General features: G+C 44.8%; 1 pseudogene; it reads left to right on the top strand.

Moving 5' to 3' along the window:
* The first annotated feature begins 864 nt into the window (after positions 1-864).
* The window catches only part of LOC149470550 (uncharacterized), a 263,673-nt pseudogene continuing 258,537 nt past the window's right edge, over positions 865-6,000 (top strand).

Here is a 6,000-nt window from a genome sequence, read left to right as displayed (position 1 = left end):
AATGAGTCTGGCAGCCGTATTCAGGATCGACTGAAGCGGGGATAGCCAGCGGCGAGGCAGGCGAGTGAGGAGGGAGTTGCAGTAGTCAAGTCGTGATATGATGAGGGAGTGGATGAGCTGTTTAGTGGTTTCTGGGGTTAGGAATGGGCGGATTTTGGCGATGTTGCGGAGGTGGAGTCCGCACGAGTTTGTTAAAGATTGGACTTGGGGCTGGAAGGATAGGTTGGAGTCCAGAATGACACCAAGTACTCTGGCCTGCAGGGAGGGTTTGATATTGGCGTTGTTGGATGTGATGGAGAAGTCAATGGGGGGTGGGGTTCAGGCTGGGGGGAAGACAAGAAACTCGGTTTTGGAGAGATTCAGTTTAAGGAAGTGGAGTGACATCCAATCTGATATGTCGCTCAGTAGGTGTGTGATTCGGGCAGAGACCGAGGGGGTGAGGTGAGGGGTTGAGAGATAGATTTGTGTGTCGTCGGCATAGATGTGGTAGTTGAAGCCGTGAGAGTGTATGAGTTGGCCAAGGGAGGAGGTGTAGATGGAGAAGAGAAGGGGCTCGAGGACAGAGCCTTGAGGGACCCCAACAGAGAGGGGGAGTGAGGGGGAGGTGGTAGCATTATAGGTAACACTGAAAGAGCGTTGTGACAGGTAGGATAAGAGCCAGGAGAGAGCAGAATCTCTGAGGCCGAGGGAGTGTAGTATTTTGAGGAGGAGGGGGTGGTCAACTGTGTCGAAGGCCACAGAGAGGTCAAGGAGTAGGAGCACTGAATAGTGGCCATTAGCTTTATATAAAATTCTTTTTTTTTTTTTTGTACAGGTGGATTGATGAGCCACGTTTTCGGTCATGTTGATCTTCATAAATACGGCTGAGTCACATGGAAAACAAGACATATGGGTGTCTTAATTGACTGAAAGTCTTTATTGCAGTTCACTGGAGGATTCACACGGGACACAAGTCATATCTGTGTTGTAAAAGTCATGGTTTGGATCCTCTTCCACATTGATTCAGCAGGAGAAAAGTAATTTCAGTGTTCTGGAAGTGACAATGGCTTTACAATAAAGTCCAACTAAGTATAAATAAGAGGAGTCATTTCAAACTACTTCTTATTTGGAGATTTTACAATGGAGAGAAAATATATCACACACCAGAAGGTTCACAAGGGAGAGAAGTCATATCGGTGTTCTGAATGTGATAAAGCTTTTACACGGAAGTCAGATCTTATCAGACATCAGAGGATTCACACTGGAGAGAGGTCATATCAGTGTTCTGATTGTGATAAAGCTTTTACACAGAAGTCACATCTTATCAGACACCAGAAGATTCACACTGGAGAGAAGCCATATCAGTGTCCTGAATGTGATAAAGCTTTTATAAAGAAATCAAATTTTTTCAGACATCAGAGGATTCACACTGGAGAGAAGTCATATCAGTGTTCTGAATGTGATAAAGCTTTTACATTGAAGTCACATCTTATCAAACACCAGAGGATTCACACTGGAGAGAAGCCATATCAGTGTTCTGAATGTGATAAAGCTTTTACTGTGATGTCAGATCTTATCCCACACCAGATGATTCACACTGGAGAGAAGCCATATCAGTGTTCTGAATGTGATAAAGCTTTTACTGTGAAGTCAAATCTTATCACACACCAGAAGATACACACTGGAGAGAAGCCATATCAGTGTTCTGAATGTGATAAAGCTTTTACTCAGAAGTCAAATCTTATCAGACACCAGAGGGTTCACACTGGAGAGAAGCTATATCAGTGTTCTGAATGTGATAAAGCTTTTACAGATAAATCACATATTATCCCACACCAGAGGATTCACACTGGAGAGAAGCCATATCAGTGTTCTGAATGTGGCAAAGCTTTTACATATAAGTCAGATCTTATGAAACACCAGAGGAGGCACACTGGAGAGAAGCCATTTTAATGCTCTCAATGTGACCAAGTTTTACAGTTAATGTCGGTCTAATCTATCATCGGAGGTTTCATAAATTTCTGCATTGATTAAATTCTGGAAGAAAAGGAATATTAAAGAAGTTTCAGGTGTCACAGGTTTGTTTCACATCCCCAATGTCATCCCACAAGCTAGAGAAGAAGGGACAAGTTAAAATGTTACTTTAAAAGAAACAAACTAAAATCTGAGCAAACTGGAATGTAATGATTGGATAAACTGAGTTTAGTGCTTATGTCCATCAATACACAACTAGAAGGGATTTGAATATTTTATCTTTTGACATTTTTTGATGGGGGGAAGGACTGATGGTTGTGTTATTGGTCTTGATGGAGAAGTCAAGGAGGGGGCACAGGCTGGGGGGAATACTAAGAGCTCAGATTTGTTAAGATTGAGTTGGAGGAAGTGGAGTGACATCCATTCCGATATGTCGCTTAGTAGGTTAGTAATGAGAGAGGAGACTGAAGGGGCGAGGTGAGGAGTAGAAAGATAGATTTGTGTGTCATCAGCATAGAGATGGTACTTAAAACCATGGCAGTAGGGGAAGGAGGTGTAGATGTAGAAGAGTAGGGGTCCAAGATCGGAACCTTGAGGAACCCCTATGGAAAGAGGGAGTGAAGAGGAGATGCAGAGTTATAGTTAACTCTGCTCTCTCCTGGTTCTCCTACCTATTGCAGTGCTTGTTCAGAGTCTTGGAGGCCAACTGAGTGGAGTTTTTTGAGGAGAAGGGGTTGGTCAACCATATCAAAAGCTGCAGAGAGGTCAAATAGTAAGAGTATGGAGTAGTGGCCATTGGTTAGGATGAGTATGGAGTAGTGGCCATTGGTTGGGATGAGTACAGAGTAGTGGCCATTGGTTGGGATGAGTATGGAGTAGTGGCCATAGATTGGGATGAGTACAGTGTAGTGATCATTGGCTGGGATGAGTACAGAGTAGTGATCATATGCTGGGATGAGTACAGAGTAGTGATCATTGGCTGGGATGAGTACGGAGTAGTGATCATTGGCTGGGATGAGTACGGAGTAGTGATCATTGGCTGGGATGAGTACGGAGTAGTGGCCATTGGTTGGGATGAGTACGGAGTAGTGGCCATTGGTTGGGATGAGTACGGAGTAGTGGCCATTGGTTTTAGCAGTTAGTAGATCATTAGTGAGTTTTAGTAGGGCAGTGTCAGTGGAGTGTAGTGAGCGAAAGGCAGACTGTAAAGGGTCAAGAAGGTTGTTGTTGGTGAGGTGGGAGGAGCTCAGGCAATTGTAGACTAAGCGTTCTAAGAGTTTAAAAGTAAACGAGAGCAGGGAGGTGGTTCTTAAGTTGTTCAGGTTGGTGGGGTCCAGGGAGGACTTTTTGAGTATGGGAGTGATGTACGCATGCTTTAGAGGGGAGGGGAATACGCCGGTAGAGAGGGAGAGATTGGAGATGTGGGTGAGGGAGCAGATGAGGGAAGAGGGGGGTGACCGGAGGAGTCGAGAGGGGATAGGGGGCAGGTAGTGAGACGGGCTTCTGAGAGAACCTTAATGAGCTCTTCAGTAGTAGCAAGGTCAAAAGAGGAAAGTGTTGAGGGAGGTTTAGTATAAGGTATGCTAAGTGGGATGGATGTCTGTGCAGTGGAGATTCTCCTATGAATTGCATCAATCTTGTTTTTGAAATGATTTGCAATCTCGTGAGCAGTGAGTGAGGTACTGGGTGGAGGTGGAGAAAGCTGAGAGTTAGAAGTAGAGAAGAGACAACGAGGACTGGATGACAAGCTATTGATGAGAGTGACAAAGTAGGCTTGTCTGGCAGCATGGAGGGAGGAATTGTATGTTAAGAAAGCATATTTATATCGGGTGAATGCTTGGTGAGATTTGGTTTATGCCACATTCGCTCCAGCACACGACTATGTCATTTAAGATGTCCGGTGTGGTCAGTCTGCCAAGGTTGTAATGGTCGGGGCCTGATGCTTCATGTTAGAGGAGCAAGTGAGTCTAATGCGGATGAAAGTGAACTGTTGTAGACAGCAGTGTCCAGGTCAGGGCAGGGGAGAGATTCTGTCATAGAGGCGGTCAGTTGCAGAGTGGAAAGGAGAAGGGTTCAAGTTGTGATGGTTTCTACGGGTAATTGCTGATTGGAGGGATAGGTGTTTGAAGATGAGGAGACTGTGAAGGTGATGAGATTGTGATCATAGAGAGGAAAGGGGGTGTTTGTGAGGTTGTAGGATATCATCTCATAGGTGACAACTAGAGATGAGCGAATCGAAGCATCCGAAGTGGAATTCGAGTCGAATATCGGAAAAATTTCGATTCGTGCCGAATCCGAAAAACAGCCTAATTCGGACGCGCGAATCGAAATTTTTCCGAAAATGGCGGCTGACATGTGCGGCGACGGAGCGGGGATGTCGGGGAAGGCGCGCAGACAAGGCGCGCTGCCCCATAATGCATTCCTCAACGACATGTGATCGCATCAGCCAATCAGCAGCCAGCCAGCCAGCACTGTGTAATGGTCGAGGTATATATAGCGGCCATTTTGGAAATCTTCATTTGCCTGCAGTCATTGAACAGAGGCAGACCGCTCTGTACTAGGGACAGGGACAGAGTTAGGGCCACAGAAACGAGAATTGGGGACAGAGAGAAGTTACTTAGGGACAGAGAACCATTACTCAGGGACACAGACTTGTTAATGAGGGCCACAGAATCGTTATTTAGGGACAAAGAAACGCTAGTTAGGGCCACAGAATTCATACTCAGGGACAGACAGAATTGTTACTCAGTGCCAGAGAATTGTTACTTAGGGCCACAGAAACGTTATTAGGGCCACAGAATTTTTACTCAGGGACAGACAGAATTGTTACTGAGTGCCAGAGAATTGTTACTCAGGGACAGACAGAATTGTTACTGAGTGCCAGAGAATTCTTAGGGCCACAGAATTCATTCTCAGGGACAGACAGAATTGTTACTCAGGGACAGACAGAATTGTTACTGAGTGCCAGAGAATTGTTACTCAGGGACAGACAGAATTGTTACTGAGTGCCAGAGAATTGTTACTCAGGGACAGACAGAATTGTTACTGAGTGCCAGAGAATTGTTACTCAGGGACAGACAGAATTGTTACTGAGTGCCAGAGAATTGTTACTCAGGGACAGACAGAATTGTTACTGAGTGCCAGAGAATTGTTACTCGCACAGACACAAAATTGTTACTTGCACAGACACAGAATTGTTACTCGCACAGACACAGAATTGTTACTCAGGGCCACAGAATTCATACTCAGGGATAGACAGAATTGTTACTGAGTGCCAGAGAATTGTTACTCAGGGACAGACAGAATTGTTACTGAGTGCCAGAGAATTGTTACTCAGGGACAGACAGAATTGTTACTGAGTGCCAGAGAATTGTTACTCGCACAGACACAAAATTGTTACTTGCACAGACACAGAATTGTTACTCGCACAGACACAGAATTGTTACTCAGGGCCACAGAATTCATACTCAGGGACAGACAGAATTGTTACTGAGTGCCAGAGAATTGTTACTCAGGGACAGACAGAATTGTTACTGAGTGCCAGAGAATTGTTACTCAGGGACAGACAGAATTGTTACTGAGTGCCAGAGAATTGTTACTCGCACAGACACAAAATTGTTACTTGCACAGACACAGAATTGTTACTCGCACAGACACAGAATTGTTACTCAGGGCCACAGAATTCATACTCAGGGACAGACAGAATTGTTACTGAGTGCCAGAGAATTGTTACTCAGGGACAGACAGAATTGTTACTGAGTGCCAGAGAATTGTTACTCAGGGACAGACAGAATTGTTACTGAGTGCCAGAGAATTGTTACTCAGGGACAGACAGAATTGTTACTGAGTGCCAGAGAATTGTTACTCAGGGACAGACAGAATTGTTACTGAGTGCCAGAGAATTGTTACTCGCACAGACACAAAATTGTTACTTGCACAGACACAGAATTGTTACTCGCACAGACACAGAATTGTTACTCAGGGCCACAGAATTCATACTCAGGGATAGACAGAATTGTTACTGAGTGCCAGAGAATTGTTACTCAG

The sequence above is a fragment of the Staurois parvus genome, unplaced genomic scaffold (genome assembly GCF_062004578.1).
Source record: "Staurois parvus isolate SC_StPar_1 unplaced genomic scaffold, SC_StPar_1.0 ptg000039l, whole genome shotgun sequence".
Lineage (NCBI taxonomy): Eukaryota > Metazoa > Chordata > Amphibia > Anura > Ranidae > Staurois > Staurois parvus.
This window is presented reverse-complemented; position numbering and strand designations above follow the sequence as displayed.